The sequence below is a fragment of the Symphodus melops genome, assembly GCF_947650265.1.
Source record: "Symphodus melops genome assembly, chromosome: 20".
Classification (NCBI taxonomy): Eukaryota; Metazoa; Chordata; class Actinopteri; order Labriformes; family Labridae; genus Symphodus; species Symphodus melops.
Genome location: NC_136710.1, coordinates 7,769,177 through 7,788,193, shown reverse-complemented (window position 1 = coordinate 7,788,193; position 19,017 = coordinate 7,769,177). Strand labels below are relative to the sequence as shown.

General features: G+C 39.7%; 1 protein-coding gene across 10 annotated transcripts in view; it reads left to right on the top strand.

Moving 5' to 3' along the window:
* Positions 1–19,017, top strand: part of LOC306841335 (receptor-type tyrosine-protein phosphatase delta-like) — a 347,810-nt gene that overhangs the window by 160,971 nt on the left and 167,822 nt on the right. For all 10 annotated transcript variants that reach the window (XM_079371178.1, XM_079371180.1, XM_079371177.1 and 7 more), the window contains exon 8: positions 12,195–12,242. The gene's annotated coding sequence lies outside the window, so the exon portion shown is untranslated. The remainder of the gene's footprint in view (positions 1–12,194; positions 12,243–19,017) is intronic.

The following is a 19,017-nucleotide window of genomic DNA, read 5'->3' as shown; positions in this document are numbered from 1 at the left end:
CAGGCTGAGGCAGCAACCAGTATGCAAATACAAAAAGAACACATCATGAAATATTAGCTCGCGTCAGGACTTTTTGTCGCACACATTGAAAACCACTTGACCCTCTGGCATCCCACAAGTGCTTATGCATTATATGCCTATGTGCACAAGCGAGCACGGTTAACACATTAAATGAGATGATTTACCACTCAAGTCTATTCATTTCATTCTAACTGTGCATCTCAGGCGATGAATAGAACTGTGCTTACATTGTATGTTCAGAGTGTGCTGAAGTTAATTATTTCTCTGCCTTCCAATGCAATTAGTTAAACCTGTGTTGGAGTGTATGGGTTTGTTTATCGTGATTGGCATTCCGATTCGGCTCACACCTTCACTCCTACGTTCTCCCTGTCATGGTATCTCAAATGCCCAGGTTCAACATAATTCAAAAACGGAAAGGATCATTAGTCGGCAAATTCATTCTTGACTCTCTCTTTCATGCACCCCACATGGCCTCAAAGGGCCTATCAATCAAAATCTGTTTCAGCTTATATCACATTCACCATTGCACATATTTAATTCCCTTTAAAGTGCTCAGCGGTCTTTTGTGTCAATGAAAACCTATGGTGATGGGCGTTGAAACTTTTCATGTTTGAACTCAGTGGGGTTTGAAGGACTGCAGACCTCAGCAGAACCTCACAGATGCACAGGTCAATACCTATTATAGTAAAAGCAGTAGTCAATGGCATGCTCTCACATTAACCGGCTCTTGCCTTGGTTGCTTTCAAAAGATTTTGAAAGCATTTTTTTTTTTTTTCCAGCGCTATGATTATCTAGGTAAAGGTTTAACCAAACTGTGATTGTTTGTCTTGTCAGAGTCTTGTTTTTTGTCTGTTATTTGAAGGAAAAACAAAAACAAAAGGGCATCGAGAGATAAACTCGATATTTGGCCAGTAGTCTTCAAGGCTGGGTCATTTTGGTCTTTGCAATTGATGCATTGATAGGCCTTTGCATGGAGGAGATGTTTGCCAAGTTACTGCCACAGCTATTTTGTCGCAATGAAGACCTCTGAACACGCTGGTAAAATCCTCAAAAAAACAAAAAATGGTGTAGTCAGACTGCACTGACAGCTCGCTGCCATAATTGATCAGCACTTTTACATCAAGTCCCATTCAATAACTGCTCCTCCTTATTGAGCTGTTTGAAAGCTGCAATAGTTCCCATGCATGTTCAAATGACTCTCACTGTATAATCATGACACATTCACATGAAATCTCGTGACATTCTCCCGATGGTTTATTTGACCGTGTTGATGGAGATAGAGATACGGAAGCTCTGATATAGATCCTTGTGGCACTTCATGAATCAAATCTGTTTAATTCTACTACTTGTGGATGAAACCTTTATCGTCTCAAAATGAAGTCTCTTTCTGACGTATGATCAAGAGTGTAGCTACTCTTCAAGTAAAGTGTCATGCTACAGCTCATTTCGTACAAAAAACAAATAAATCCCTACAACATACAATAAAAAATCAAGTGAAAAAGACCCAAAAAAACCCCATTGTGCTGAGGTCGCCCAATAACAGAAGTCAGTCAGGTAATATGGTTATTACATTAATTCTGTCATAACAAACGGGTTGCAATTATAGCCATTGTAATTGTCACTTGTTATATCTTTGTCACACATGGGGGGAAATTATTAAAAAGAGCAAGACTAAAGAATTTGAATATCTGAACATATTCAAGAAAGAGGAGACATGCTCTGATTTATACAAGGGAGCAGAAGAGTGCAGACAAGCTTGAGCGGCTTTAAAGTTTTCTATGGGAAATGAGATTCTGGAATATGACAGAGCTTCTAATATCCTTGCGTACAGCTTCCCAGCATGTATGCTAATGCCCTGTCCTGGCTGCTAATACACAACAGGGAAAGTGGGCTAAGTAAAATGAAGGAGGAAGCTGTGAAATATAATTCTGAATGGCCATAACGACTACAGTATCGGGCGTCTCGGATCTGTACTTCTTCATTCAGATGTTCTCATTTGTATCCACACCTGTGTCATTCACAGCCTTACGTCTTAACCTAATTTCATGGTCGGCGGGTTTGGATGGATGGCTCTGCTGCAACTTGTACACCGAGGGGAGGAGAGAGTGCCGAGACTGTGCGAGTGTGTGCTCACACAATAACACAATTGTGATAAAGCGAATGAGGGTGAAAAGAGAGAGAGAGAGGAAAAAGAGGGAGGGAGGATGCCCTGCTACAATAGAGAATTGTAGTCACTGCCAGATATTAACCTTTTAACCTTGTACTTTTCCGTTAGAAAAACTACATTAAGCTCCTCTGGATAGCTGACAGTGAATTGGGGTTTTACAGGCTTTCATTGAGCCTGACTGAGTGATTAGAGGTGAACCCATTTTGTGGTAATGCTCTTCTATTACAGTAAAAGTCTGCTCAAAACACGTACATTAAAGCAGGATGACATATTGTAGAATTAGGTGAAAGCAAATGTTATTACCATCCAGGATGTGAAAAGTTACGTGACCCATGGCTAAGTGGAAAAAGCTCGCTGAAGGGAAACAATTCAAATACACAATCGTCTTCAAATAAAAGACAACTGTTGATTAAAAAGCGAACATTTCAATCCAATACAAACCAAGAGCTTCATTCAGCATACTGCCTTAAAACCTTTTTCTGTCAATGTCCTTTTGTAATGTTGTCTAAACCGAACTGTCAGCAATGCCCTTTTGGTTTGCCAGAGTATCTTCTGGTGCAGTGGCTTATTTAGCCAAACCAGGCGTGACACCAATTATACTAGAGGGAAATCGATTTCAACAGAGCGCTATGTAGAGACCAACAATAAAAATGATCAAAGTGACTGGATGTTTTGTTTGCGACGGGCAGCGAAATTAGTTTGTACTTTAATCTTAAGTTTTTAACCCAGTCAAAAGCTGTTATTCTGAAAGCTATGAAGAGAATTCTCCAGTGAGACAAGAATACACAGAAACAAACCAACAACAAAAAGACAAAGAAGAAAAGATAAAAGTATATTGGAGCATGTTGGACTCTGTTGCGACAACACAAGAACAATTAAAACCTCTTGTGTCATTCAAAGGTTCTTTCCGACTGAAGTCGAAAGATTTCAACCAAAGAGAAAACAAAACTGGATAATTGCTTTTCCGCACACTCATTGATAAAGTTGGTGACATTTTACCTGAAGGAACAGCGCTTCAAAATGTCAATTTATGTTGAGCGTTTGTTAGATTCATCAAGTGTTTCTTTTTCTGTTAAAAAAAAAATGCTGTTTTAAAAATTGCAATGAAAATAGTCCAATTCTATCTTAATCTTACAAATCCTTTATCAAAGCCCTTAAAAGGATAACCAATGCAAGAGTCCCAAAGGACTTCTACAAATTATACTTGAGGAGTTTTTATATTGGCTATCATACAATGGCGACGATTTGGATTTTTGCTGTTGGGTTGCTATATTCTTTGACCGTCATTTTTGCTTGATTAAATTGTTTCACATTCTGTAGAAAAAGCCCATCTCATCATTAATTAATAACCTTTGCCTTGTATGATGTCATGAATAAACGCAACCGCTGTTGTCCATCCTTTGTGAGGCGTTTGATTCTCTGGAGTTAGTCTGAATTTTGTAGCTCAGAAAGAAGGAAGCCACAGAGTTTGCACTAAGCTTACTCTAATTACTGCACTATCTCACTTGTGCTTTGATGGTACAGTCCTCTCTGAAATGTAGGATATTACAATCATAATGAATATGCTAATTATTCCTTTTTATAACCATAATCCAACAAAGGTTTAATATTCTAATAACATAGCGCCATTTGTGATTATCAATAATATAAAAGAGAGTGTGTGTCATGATGTTGTCGCCCTGTGTGCTGAACTACTGTAATTTACAAGATCTCATTTAATCTGTCAGCCATAGCTTGATCTCATAGACCATTTTTGAAGTGTTCAATTCCTTTTTTTTTTTTTTTAGCTCTCTATGCCACTCAATGTCAATCTTCATCCCTGTTTACAATTGGTTTTAGATAGATCAGTCAGAAGGTACAACCACATGGACCATTTCCTGGAGTCCGTGCTGTAACCGTCAGACTCTGCAGACTCTGCAGACCGTGCAACCCGTATACTTGATGCCCAAAATGACTTCATCGTAGCATGCCACTGGCTGATGTGTTGGTGTGGTCCCAAGAGACACAATGGGAGCTCAATGAAACGTTCAGGCACTTCTTCTGCATCAAATAAAGCAAGAGGAAGTTCAAATATGCAAAAACCTCAAATAAATGGATTAACAGTATTTGGTAAAAAAAAAACGGTTTAGTGTAAAAATATCGGCGTGAAGGACATTTAGCCGGTTAAATTATTGACTTTGCAATGGAAGGTAATGTGATTTTCGTTGATCAATATGGCCCTCATTTGGCAAATCTGTGTGCTTCTTCTTTTGGACTTTGGTCTATACAGTGTAATGTCTGCACTTTGTCTCCCTTCTTAACGAGAGGTGTCTGACACAAAGAGTTGGGGGAGCAGACCCGACTCTCTGCGGTGCAATTACAGAAGTGCACCACAGTCACTTAGCCCGCTAATACACGGTGTGATATTAATTACTGTTTGTAAACAATGCACTTTGCAGAGATTATTGCATGCGCTCGGCGTCCTCCATTTGTGTTCGGTAATTCTCACAAGTGATTAAGTGGTGAAGCTAGGACAGCTGTTCAAGATGAGTTCATTGGCATGTTTAATTAATTGCACTTGAGATAATTATTCAATCATTACTTTGATTAATTTTTCTGCATCCCAGATAATGTATCAAACGTCTGCTTGGTGTCAATAGTTTGGAAAGAGTGTGTAGAACAAGGCTATACATTTTTGTGTGCTCGATTTAGGACATTAATACTGCTTTGTCTGGGAAAATAGTGCTAATTACTGCTAGCCGTGATAGGGGTTTATAATTGCTTCACGGCTGATTTATGCTAAAAGTAAGGTCATCCTAACGCACAACACCTTTAAGGATTGCAGTCTTTTATGCTTTTACGAAAAACAACAACACCCTGTCACTGCTCACTTCGATGTTTTGAGTCGATTCAGTCTGTATTATGTTTGAAGAGCGCTTATTCTTCACCCCCTCAGATACGCAGGGTAGTGGCAACATCGGACTGAAGGAAAGCCAGGCAAATCGTTTGTGAGAGATCTTGTCAAACAGATTAATTCCCACCCTGGGCCTCGGGGTTCTGGACCGCTTTTCTGTCATGCTGCTTTGCCAGGCTCCCTCTTGATAATACCCCAAAGATAAAATTAATTGTGCAGGGAGATGTGGAATGGGGAGTATCTAAAAGGACCTTGAGCAACACATGAAGCTCTCTCGTTCTCTCTCTTTCTGCTCCCCTGCATGTGAAAACACAGAAACAATCAAGCCGTCAGAAGCATGACACATTGCGCCGACGATCACTAACTTCGTTAGGAAGTTGCTTGAAGTGGGGAGTCGTGAGAGAGATGTGGAGGGACAGAATCAACCCTCGTGAAATGTCCCTGTCGAAGGATGTCCGCGGTCAAATTAGGATCAAAGTGGAATCCCTTACTTCATCAGCAGTTTCTGAAGGAGGATTGGCACACACTGTTTGTCGACAGCTGTCTTTTTTTGGGAGCACGTTAGCTTCTTTAATAACGCTGACAGCATGTGACAGAAATACACAATTCCACTGGAGAATATTCACAGCGATTGAACAACAAGAAGGGACAGTTGTGCTTAAATCCCAACACGTATTCAAAATGTTCCCTGTGACAACAAAAGTACGTCATATTTTGACAGATAATGTTCACAGACAGTTGGGCTGCAGATACTAACCACTGCTACTGATTTGTCACATATTATATCCAGTGTAAACAAACCATGAACTGAGAGCATTGTGAATACACAACACCAGATGCTTTCTCAGGTCGAGCTGTCAAGGTAAAATGCTCGAGCTCATATTTACCTGTGGCATTTGAAGCTGCAATTTATTTTCTTTTTTTTTTTTTATTATAATCTTATTTTCTGGGTTTGTATTCCTTTAGCATCACTATGCCAAAAAATAAAAACATCAAGACTGGCCTCAGCATTGATTTATTTGACACTGGATCTCTCGAATGTGTAGCTATGAACAAGTAAGAGTTGTTTATCGGTGATAAGAGCAGCTCTTGTGTGCAAGATATGAAGCAGGAGAGACGGGCGGATATTAAGATTGCATCGAGCTGCTAAACAGACCTAGTATTGCTGTATGTTATGTATAAGAAGTCCTGTGGATTCAAAGTATTGGTCTACTGCATGAACCTGATGCAGTGATGTGTTTTCTGCAAAGATGCTCAAGCATTGATTTTGTCCTTTTTTCTTTCTTCTTCTTTTTTTTTTTTTTTCATCTTGCACAATTTTTGTTGTGTTTCATCTTGTCTTGATCTTTGATGAACTCGTGGCACTTTGTTGTTTCTCTGGCTTGATATCATTTTCCCTCCTCACTGTTTATTCTCTCTTCCCCATCACACAGTTTATGTGTCACCTGTCAAAAAATAATCTCCTTGAGTGACAGTTATTATCCTCCGGTGACACGCAGGCAGTGTATACATTTAAAATGGTTTGAATAAGGATTAAATGTAAGATTTTGAATTTGTGATACTTATTGAGCGAGTAATAGGGGAAATGATTACAGCCCTTTTACCTAATGATTGGATTTTGTCTGAAAAGTCTAAACCTTGTATTTCACAGCAAGATTCCTTTGCGGTCAGCACATCTCATCAACCCCACCAGCATGCCATCCTGGACATTCTCCCCTCCTCTATGCAGTGTAACAGTAAAATGCAGTCACACTCGAAGTAAAGCAGACCTTTCCCACAACCTCTTGTCACCACAAACAGCTCAGAACGTTTACTAATCCCTGCTGTGACAGTGTGCTAGCACACAATGTCTCCGGCTTTCATCATCTCTGGTCTTCAAAAGCCCAATGAAAGGCCAATTTAACCAGGAAATATTCCATACAGAGCTAAACTGAAGAGCAGGTAAATGGTGGCAGCTGTATATATATATTTTTTCCCAACAGCCATTTGGCATCCAAGATGCCCCCGCCACCTCCACTGGCGGCTCGTGCAAATGAGCTCTTATACGCTACTGCTAGACACTGTGACACCAAAATAAAAAGTGTTGCTTTTAATACTATCGTCGTCAAAACACATCAGTGACTGCTTCAGAGTTGGTTTGTACTACTACTAGGGTTTAAATCTGGGATTTGTCGTCTACTGTCTTTTTCTGCCGTGACAAATGCAGACTAGCGCGACTTGGCTCTTGTCCTTATTTTTTACATTCTTTTTGGAGCCCATACTGAGACGCCGGCGCTGTCAACATTCATACTTCTGTATGAATAAGTGATGAGATCATTGGGATGGTTTTTGTCGGTGCAAAATGCACGTTCAGGTCCTTTTGTGCGAGCATTCTCAATGTAGTCCAAGAATGTGTCTGTGATCACAGCAAAGGAGGAATTTATGTTTGGCATTTCCACTGGAAATACGAATGTGGATCGTATTTCACCGAGTGTATCCCACACATACTCCTTCCCTGCACGTATACACAAAAAGACTCGGAGTCCCCGGGCAGTCCGCATCCAACAGCTTTGAGCTCAAGTAGTTGCCGCTGTCACAGTGTGACATCATCAACTGGGCTGGCAGTGTCCCAGTGGTGTCCTCTTTTGGATGCCAGAGATATCCTTCAAACAGAACTCATCCTGTGACGCTGCCATGTCACTCAGGGCCCCGACAGGCAACGCAACGAGGATGACAGCCTGGGAATGAGAGCTCAAGAGCAGGTAGAAACTATTGACAGGACCCCAGGGAGCAATTATGAGAAGAGCCCGAGGGCTTGCTCGAAAAGGAACCTATGGCTTGTTTAAGTCTATCAAAAACACAGCTAGGGATAACGCTCCCTCCTTGTTAGTCACAAAAGTATGTTTGAAGCTCAACTGGTGACAGATTAATCATATAAACTCCACGGGGTTGTCAAACTTAAGAGCCTAGCTTGAAAGTAAATTAAACTATTTGGCTTTCCCGTCTGTAAAAATCTTGTCAGTGCTCATCTGTGAATCGGTGATACAGCAAGTGTAGTGATGTTCTTAACAGGCTGACCTTTCTGCAAGCTTTTTTTTTTTCCCTCCTCAGCATTTGTATTCTAAAGCCTGTAAAAATCCAACAGGAATAAATTCAGCAGCTTGACACTCAGGACATCACTCTCCATAAAATACCTGCAAATGATCAAGGCAGACCGATAATGGCTTGGGAGAGGACGCGGCTTGCTGCCCTGTGACAGACATTTCCAATTAAAAAGGGTAAATAACTTGAGAATCATCTATTTTATCCTGTCTCGGCATTTATCAGTGCATCAGGCTTTAAATCTGCTCACCCCTGAAATGGTAATATCACAGATTTGGATTTCCTAGGCAAGGAAAAATGTCATATAGTTCGAAAATCCTCACACTCCTATTAAAGTCTCCCTATCCTGTCTGTATTAGACCTTTCATGTGGTAACCCAAGCGTGGGAGAAAGCTAGTGATATCAGTGCACCAACAAGATATGAACAGAAGCTGGGACTCTGTGGGACTGTTTAGATTTGACTTTGTACTTAAAGCAGTTTGGACTTTCAGATTGGGGTTGTCTGAGGTTCTCATAAATAGGCAGTATATCGTCTCTAGTATTTGGTAGTCAGCACAGCCTGACTCCATAACTTAAGTACAACTTTAGTTGTCTTAAGCAAACAGTTGCACTTCTGGTTCATGAACGTAGCCATGGATTCAACTGTGAATCTCTTAGAGTATAATCAATTTTTTTCCCATACTTTTTTCTCATCAATAATCTTGTGCATTTGTATCGGCGTTGTAGACATGTTTCCAGAATCATTCATTCCTCCCTATTTATAATATAGGGCGATCTACGTATCGGCGTATATGTGAGATCAGATTTTTATTTTTTTTACATTACTTGGCTCTTTTTGTTTCTACCACCACAATGTGTGCTCAAACCGGCCCGTTTGGTCATTTTCTCTTTGTGACATCACAAAGGGTACCAACCTCTCCCCCAGGTGGGTGATGATCCCACAGCGTTATGTGTTTTTTCTACACCCTGAGTCTGCCTTTTCACTGTAATTAGACAGGGTACAAGAAAAACCAAGCCACCCAAACCCTTTCAGAGGGGCGTGATCAAACAGAGCTCTGATACTTATTTAAACTGTGGAATATATGTGACCTTTAACTCTAGATTTACATCCATGCAGTTTTTTGGGGGGTTTTTGCCACAGAATCCTTCAGACCAAAGTTCCCCCATCTGCTGGTTTCTTTGGTGTCATTTGTGTTGATGACGTACACTTATAAATAAGAGATCTTTTGAAAGTGCTCTCAGAACCATCTTTAGAAAATGTGTTTTCGTTTAAAAACATTTAAGTTTTTCAAGGAATTTTTGATTTCTAAATTGTTCTCCAAATAAAACGGTGAAACACTACCACAACCACAGCTAAACCCCCCACCATTATGGTAGTTGCCAACTCAAACATAACCTAAATCTGGCACAGCTGGTGGCATAAACAAATTCAAAGGGTGTGATTAATGGGCTGCCTTTGGCCCAAAGTGCTAATAACTTCAGCTGATTCTGAGCCAAAAGAGCTCCCAGCCAAAGTTGGACCTCTGGCTTCAGAATACCACCAATCAGCTTTCGGGCAACTTGGTTTGCTACCTTAGCTACATTTGATTCATTATGAAATGGCCTTTTTTGATTATCTTTAGCCAAGATTCATATAATGCCAAATCATGATAGTAGGGACTATAGCTTTGGTTAAAAAAAAAAAAAAAGTCTCCCTTTTCTTCTAAATAAAGTGACATGGTTCATTAATGTGATGAATGAACATACAATTCCCTAGGATCTCAGCATCAAGCTCCCCCTCCTCCAACGCCTTTAGGGCTCTTGAGGGCCATTCCGGTTGAAAGCCGAACATTTAAAACGTGTGCCTGAAAGTGCTGAGGCAAGCAGGTCTGGCGGCCAAATGGTCGCTTCTTTTCAGCTGTTGATGCACCCAGGGACCCATCTCACTGTTAACATTAAATCATTAAATTCACCCCTTTCCCAGCCACTTAGAGTGACAGAGAAAATGCATTGAATGACAAAGAGAGGCTAAAAAAAACTGCCATGTTCAGTCGTCAAGACTGAAATAGGCGCCATTAAAAGGTTAGACAAATGATTCAAAAATGAAGTTTCCGTCTAGTCTAAATTAATTTTTGTAGACCAGGAACGCAAATCTCAAGGTACTTATTTTAGTTTATAAGGAAGAGGATCAATACACCACACTAAAATTATCCTGCTGTATATATTTTTTTTAATGCATCTCAAGTCATTTAGAAAAATCTCTCAAAGCATCACACCCCAAACTTGTATGACTACACTCGAAAAAGAGATGGAAACGAAATCCTTCGGGTAATTTTCTTTAACTATTCCAACAAGTGTTGTTTTCCTAAATGTGTTTGTGAATGTAGAAAAGGAGAGATGTGTTTGCACATTGATTTCAAAGATATTTCTCAAAGGCAAAATTTCCACAGTAGATGGTGTTCAACGTTCCTTTGTAAAAGTAACCTAGATGAACACAACGAAAGTTTAAAGTTCAGCATTTGTTTTATTTCATGCCTTCTCAAGCAATTACAGTCTTCAGCCATTTCCTCAGTAGACCAAGTGCATTTGCTGCTTGAGGAGGACTCGTGCGTTGGCTGTATGGCACTCTTTTGCGAGAAAATGTTTACTTTAAAACATTCAAAGCAGTAATTTCTTTATAATTCATCAGTTTTTTGTCGAATGTGTTTCTTACTGCTTTTTTTTTTTGATTTATTTTTGACCTTTTGCCTTTTATTATAGAGGAAATTGGATAGAGGCGGAAATCAGGGAGAGAGAGTGGGGTGCCGTTGCGCCACCAGCGCCCCCGTTTCTTACTGCTTTTAAGCATGCCTTTGGTCTATTCTTTCCTTTGGAACTAAATGTTCTCAGGTCCACAGGAACCATTTGATTATGTACTTCTAAGTGTGGAAGCCCCTTAGACTACAATAATGAACTTTGCATTGCCTAAGTACATATTATGCGTAATTGTCAGATTGCCAATACTCACAGTTGAATCTATAATAACCACACCACTTTGAGGCACTTAGAGAGTTGCCTTACCCTTGCTACCAGTGGTTGGCCGGACTTGACTAAAATACCATTATTAAGAGTTGTGCATTCAACTTCACCACAGGTGTTTCTATGTGTCGGGGAAAGTGTCTTTCACATTCATGTACAGTATGTTTGCACAAACATCAAGTGTAGACAAGTTTTAAAAAGAAGAAAAACATTGATTCACAAGCCAGATGATTCCCTTAAAGGGCTGGTTGCTTTTGGCAAGTGCCTTCCTCACCTGCGTACATGGCATGAATAGAAGAGAAAGAAATATTTGTCTTTCCTTATGGCAGGTCAAACTACAAGGCAGACCAGCATTTTCGGGGAGTTTATTAAAGGGTGGGAATAACAACTGAATTTCAACACAGTGGCATCTGAAGCGGTTTGCCTCAAGGGCCTGATTTCCTGGTTCTCTGGTGTTTTAACAATGAGGCTGTACTTGACTGAGGCAGTCGCGTTCAAGTGGACCTTGAGTTCAACTTGTTTTGTGAAACAGTTAAAAGCGCCACAGAGAACTGGGTTCAAACTTGTGCATGTGAGGCTAATGAAAACCTGATAGATCCACGACTACTACATAGATTGTACATGATAGCAATGTCATGCTTTCCTTGTAAAGTTATGAAGCAGCTAGGAAGCACAATCCACAAGAGTTTTGTAAAGTCATCAGGTCATGAAGAAAATCCTTGCTAAACAAGCTTTTATAATATTTTTCTTTTCAGTTTCACCTCTATGAAATTAGACATTCACCTGTATCTAAGCTAGTACCAAACTGACGCTGCAGACGGGATGATCCTCTCAATGCCTCAGCATTCTGGGACACTATTCCCTTTACTTACAATTTGCTCCTGGGAGCCTCTGAGTCCTTGTCTTCATTAAGGGAGTTCCTCATTGATCAATCACTGTCAGAGGAGCTCCTCTGTAATTGCACTGTGGCCTAATCATGACTGACGTCTCACACTCCCCCCCACCCCCCCCACTCCTCCCTCTGCTTTGTCACAGGTCTCAGGAGAGAGGATGTTCCATGACTTTCACACCTTCGACCTCAAGGTAGGCTTCTCTGAGGATTCTACTCTTCCCTCTGTGGTTCATCTGTAGAGCTATATGGGTTTTTAATGGATGTTATAACTCAAATGTGAATATTGGTGGAGACGATGAGGACGGGTAACTTAAGATGGGTGAGACGAGAGGAGTATTATGAAATTCAACTTATGCAATGGTACACACAACTTCAACACAATAAGCTTTTATTGGCTTGGCTGCAACTCCTGGTGGGAGCTTTTAATATTCATCAATCAGGCCGCATTTTCATGGTGGGCTGATTGATGTTTGCTGTACTGTAGGACTCGCACTCTGTTTGTCACATTCAGTGAAAAGGCCCTTACATCTGTCAGATGTGAGTGGAGTGAATGTAAAACAAAGCAGAAGTCAAAACTGCAACAAATTAACATCCATTGACGTCTCTACTGAGAAAACGCCTCTCCACATGCAAACCACTTCAAAAATGTACAGTTAGCTCTATAATTAATCAAATATTTTGAGAAATTGTCTTTTTCTGTTTTAGGTTCAAATGCAGACAATATAGCTGTAAAAACACACTCTGTAATGTCTATCATTCAATATTCTTCCTTTATATAAGAAAACCACTACTGGTGCACTCTTAGGTTCAAACATGAATGCAAATATATCTGTAGTACACAATAGTCACAAAATTCGAATGCCTCAAATACACCAGATTTATCTCAACTTTGTTTCTCTCACCTCAAAAAAACATATTGATTATTTTGATCAATTTATTTATTAAGTTTTTTTGTGCTGCAAAAGGGTTAGGGTTAGAGAAAGTTTTCAAACCTGCTTTCTTTTTCAATTGAAATTGATTTATAGGGCGCTGATAGATTAGCGGTTAGGTAGCGCTCCAGTCCAACCTGTTACTCTTTTCCCGCATGTATTTTCCCTCTCTCTTTCGATTTTCTATTTTATCCACCATCCTATCTACATAAAGGCAAAAGACCCCCCAAAAAACCCCAACAACAATCTGATTAGAAAGTTCTGCCAACAAAAAAATGAGAGAAAAAAATAGCTCCTAATGTAAAGCATGTATCACATAAATACATAGACTCCCTGATCTTCAATCTTATTTGAACATCTTTCTTTATTTGCCAAAAACAGTGGTGTGTATGTGAACTAATTAAGTCTCTGGACTCTCATGAGTTCTCACCGTGAACTCAAACTACTGTCATTTTCTTCCTCATCTCAGAAGTCAGAGCGAGAGAAATGCAGAATAACAGCTTTTACAATGGTAGACGGCAAACTAACTGAGAGTGTGTGGACCCAAGTCAGATCATGCTCGAAAGAATAATTTACTCTGACTAGTGGATTATAAACAGACAATGTTTTGCAATGCAGCACAAAGACATCCCTTTCTTAGCTGCAAACTGCCCAAAAAAGGGGAGAAATTATTTTGTCATTAATCGACTTCCCCACAAAAGTATGGCTATAAAGCAGTCGGTTGCCATTGGACGCGATGACGAGGTTCAACTTGTTCTTATGGCCCATACTTTACAAGTACGGCATTGAAATGTCCCTCATGGTGCTCATGGTTTACTTTAAACAACTACAGCAAACAGTCAGAACGATGACAACCAAGTTCCTATCAGCTACATAATCCGTGCTGTCACACCGACATAAACACACACACACACACACACACACACACACACACTCACATCTTTGAGGAACAAATTGGAAAAGATGCAGAGTGATGTAAAAAGAAGATGGGGGTGATTTAACGGACTGAAATTGATAGCTCTGCCATGATATTAGACCCACCGGGATGCAAAAGTTAGGAAGACTTGATGTGATTTTGTCAAATGATTTTTGGGGTATTTCATTTTTCTGCAACTGTAAGAGGTTTAATGTCAGTTTGATGGCAGAGATTAATTGGAGTCCTCTTGTGATTGTACATTAGCAGAAGGTTATTCAAGCTGACAAATACTGATTGGGCTGAATGTCTGCCAGACCTCTTGAAGAGCTTTGTAGATGTTAACATGGTGAAATATGCTCTCAGCACTTCTTTTTTTTTTTTTTTTTTTTTTTTTTTTTTAGATTTAGATTCTTATATAGCAGACACTAACGCGTGTAGGATTTCACAAATGTACATTCATGACATGATCTGTCATCTCCAAGAGACGGCCTGGACACAATGTAAAACCTCCCCCCCTCCCCGATATGCTAATGCATTATCCCGTGCCGTATTTCATGCAAATGCCTTTCATCGCATATTTTCAAATGTCATTTAGAAGACAGCTGTAGCACAAGCATCCATAATGTTTTGACTAGGGGGGAAATTGCAACATGGATCTCAGTCATTGTGAATTCTGCCCACAATGAGAGGAAGTCAGGAATGCTGAACTCCTGTCTTCAACAGAACATGATTGTTTTCTAAAAGTTTGAAAACGTGTTTGTGATTAATGCTGCAGCTGGAATACAAAAAAAAAAAGAAGGAAAATTGTATTTGCAGCTTATGGAGAACAAATATAGTGCAAATAACGCACAAATAACTATCCTGACTTGATTATGTTTTCTGTTTATTCCAAAACGGGGGATTTACAGTATGTGCCTTTTTAAAATAAAAAGTGTAGTATTCAACCATAGGAAACTGCAGACACCTTGGCATTTACTAGTTCTGCTCTGTCATTGTCTATAATACTGTTCCCGACCATGAACTCGGAGGAAAGTTTTAAATTTAAAATGTAATCAGCACAATCACCACAAGCAATCAGTTCCTCTTCATTCCACCTGATCGAGCCCCCCGCTAAAACACGAGCCTGTTAAATGGAGCATCTTATCAGGCCTGGATTAAGTTTTGACTTTGATTAACATCTGTAGTCGCAGTTTAGAATGTCAAAGTTCAAGTTTGGGGAAAATGTAGTTCTTGGCGAGAGCGCCAGGTGTGGAGGCAGACTTTTTGATTTGAGTGAATACAGTGTCGTCATGACAGACAAGATCTGTAGTCAAACCAGGCCAAAGACAAAAACGTGAACTCAAAGTTAAAGACATTTTGTAAAATACTTCCTCTTTACTTTTGTAGATGTACAGTAAAAATAATTCTGGAGCTAGCAAACTAGTTATTTTGTCTAAGATCGTCTTAGCACATATAGCAGAGAAAAGGGGAAGCAGACAGCATTGCTTTGTTGGAAAGGAACAATTTTTTGCCTTTGTCTTTAACCACTTGGCCATTCTGATCAATCCAAATTCCATTATTATTGGGACATCAGTTTTCAAAATAAACACATTTTAAACCTCTGCATTATTCACAATAAATAAGTTGTTTCTATGCTCTCACACCGCATCAAGCTCAAGCTACTGACGAACATAAAAATCGGAGTAACAGCTTTACCTTTAATTTTGTTTTATTCATTACAACTTTGTTTTTGTAGTATTAAAAGATGTTATAACACATAGCATATTCTCATACCTTGCAGGCGTACTGTGCACTGACTTTCATTCTCACTGAATAAGGTTTTTGCAGCACAAGAAGCCAACATGCCATGAAGTCGTTCTTCTCTTACTTGAGACTTAAGGTTGTCAGCAGAGTGAAATGTGAGACCACAGACTCGCTCGCATTGTTCGTCCACACTGACATGGATTTAATTGTCTTCCTTGTATCTGCTGCAGGACTTCTGCGAGTCCTTCAGACCATTGTTTAATGAACGGATCGCAAAGTTCTAAATGTTGTTTTTTCCTATTTTTCTGGGTAATTGTTTTTAGATAAAAAGTGCTGATACAGTGTAGCAAGGCAATCAGCTTTAAGACAAGGCCCGATGACTGGAATGATTCGCAGAACATATGAAAGTCCTGTATTTGCAGTTATCCAAAATTCATTATGAAACCACAGCACACACAAAGCAGTGCTGATCGACCGACTCTCAACACTTTATGAATTTCAATGTCACTACAGCAGAGTTCATTTGGGGAAAAAGGCAAAGCGAGCACACAGAGGCCACATCCAGACATAATAAAGTGCCGCTGTGTTCACAGAGGCGTGGAGAGGTGAGAACACCTCCCCAGTACATCCTCAGACACATCTGTGCCCATGCACCTCAATTGATGTTTCTTTTTCAGGGGAAATAGGTCAGCCGTGAATACCTGGCTCCTTCCGTTTCAAAAAATCCTTTAACACACTAAATTAAGAGCGTAAATATGTGGATTTATTGAGAGTGAATGCACAAATGCAGACTTTTTCAAAGATTCCAGCGAGCTGTACAAAAGAAAAGCATCTCTATGTGACTTTTTTTTTTTTCACTGTGAATGTACAATTTCAAAGCGGATTCAATAGAGACTGTAAAGGTGCAATAATGCCAACTTGGCTCTCATTTGGACACCAAATCAATCAGATTGCACTGCTGTGATTGCTTAATTAAATGCTCGACTGTGTAATGACTTTGCTTGAAAGAGAATTAAATGTCTAAACGCTGCAGGATCCGCGTTGAGCTGAACAGAAATCAATGGGACAAAGTGCTGGAACCCAAGGTGTTTTCCGACTTGTTTTGGGTGAGCATTTTGTATTGATGTCATCCCTCAGTCAGAGGGTCAAAAGCTCATTCCTCTTGGTCCAAAGCATCGATTGGTGGCATACTAACGGTCTGCTTACTTTGTGCTTTCGGGAGATGTTCTAGACAGTTGTTTACAAGCCAGCAGGGTATGTAAAGCTGCTTTTAGTCAAACTACAACTCACTGCATGTAAGACTTCAAAGACTGTCAAAACAATAAAGGTGCAATGACCAAATGGACACTATGAAACAAGGAAGTCCTATTCCAGTTTTCATCTGTTCACTCTAGAGAGCTATTGAGTGGACATGCAGTTGCTGTACTCCGTTGGTTGACATTGTCAGTGTTTGGGTTCACCCCCATCTCAACAGCTACCAAATGGATTGCCAAAACATTTTCTAATGGTTTTAGTTCTACCTAATTGCTAAATCTTGGGTTAGTGGTTGTAACCTTTTAAGCCAAAATGAATCAACTTGGTGGTTCTATAGTTGTGCTGTTATGTTATAATCAACTCAATTACTACATACCCAATTTTAAAACAAACAAATCTCCCCTCAGAATGATGAAAAGAAATGTCGACATTTCAATTTTAAATTTCTAACCTGTAATTTAAAATAAAACTTTGGCTTTGAATTGAACTATCTGGAAAAAAAGGCTTTTTCTGCAGCTCACTGTAAAGCACCTTGTCTGACATTTACCTGACAAGCTTACATTAGAACTATATGAGGATCATATACCTCTTTCAAAACCAGCCTAAATTACTTCACATGAGAATGGGCTTGTATGCATGTGTACCATCAAGTTAGTGCTATGACAAGCCTTCAACACTCTGCTAATGGTTAGCTGCTCCGTGGAAAGATGAAGGAAACGTACGCCTTCCTCTTGTGATGTGCCAGTTCTTTATGCCCACATCTATGTCTAAGTGCTAAATACGCAGTTTACAACATGAATGCGCAGGGAATGTAAGTGTCCAACAACAGGGATTGTAAATATGGTTACCTCATCTATACCATCACATGTCACATGTTAAATGTATGCAGTACTTTGTTATAGAGTCACATAGAGCTGCAACAGGAATTAATGTTTTTTTTTTTTTTTTTTCAACCAATGCTATACTTTGTGTTCTTATGCTATTTACATTGTTCCCAAGTGGAAAAACTTGGTTGCTTTTTGATCAATTCGTACAAACAACAAACACTATCCGCAATACAATCATAAACACAATTAGCCCCTTTTTAGCTTGGAACCTTCTTAATTAGGAATGGGAAAATGGTAACGCTAAACCTGCACAAATGTACAAATGTTAGCATTATTCCTATAGGCTAAGCACTGTTAGCATGCTGACATTAGCATTAACTAGAATGCCTCTGAGACCAAAAGCAGAAGCAATTAAGTGCTTCAGAACGGCCTGACAGAGCAGGAAGACAGTGGACTCCTAACTATGTTACTTGTTCACTACACCTACATCCATATAGATCCAGCTTGATCCTCATAATGTGTTTATGTTTCTCTTAGATTAAATTACTGGATTGAGTTTAAAGCGTGTTTTATTCCATGTAGATCCTTAAATGGCAGCAAAGGATGCATCATTAATCCCCAAATAACTTTCACAATCCAAAATCTTCAGTTTTTGGAGTGTTTTACCATGAAAGCCCAAAGGAAAACATTCAAATCCAACTCACATGGAGATAGTTCTTGAAAGGAGTGCAGTCAACTAATCTCACAAACATTTGATTGAACCAAAGGACCTTTAGAAAAGCGCCAAAGCTGGGAAGGGCGGTACAACTCGGAAAATGACAACCGATTATCAAACTGCCTCTGGCTCGAGACACTGTAATCCCCCAGATGTTTGCAGACTATGAAATATAAGAGTCTGAATTAGATCTCTCAAACAATGTCGGCTTGTCTGCATCCAGTAAACCCCCAGCATTTAAGTCACAAAATTAAGTTGACCCCGTCAGAAAGCTTAAGGACATGTAACAAAGCCAGCGGCCGTCTTATTACTTCATCTGCTTTCGTCTCATCTCCTCCGTGTAATAAGTTCCCCACTCCAGCAAGACCACTGGGGCTAATAAGGGTTTTATCTGCTTCTGATATTAGATATTAACACCTCATCAAAGTTAAGCCAGCGGTAGGGCTCTCGTCCTCCCTCCGAATTTACATTAGCCTAACAATGTCTCCAAAAGAAATCTTATCAAATTCAAATTAAGGGCGAGTTGAATAGCCAGAAGGACACTACTACCCATCACTCAACGAACATGTAATTTGGCTCTGC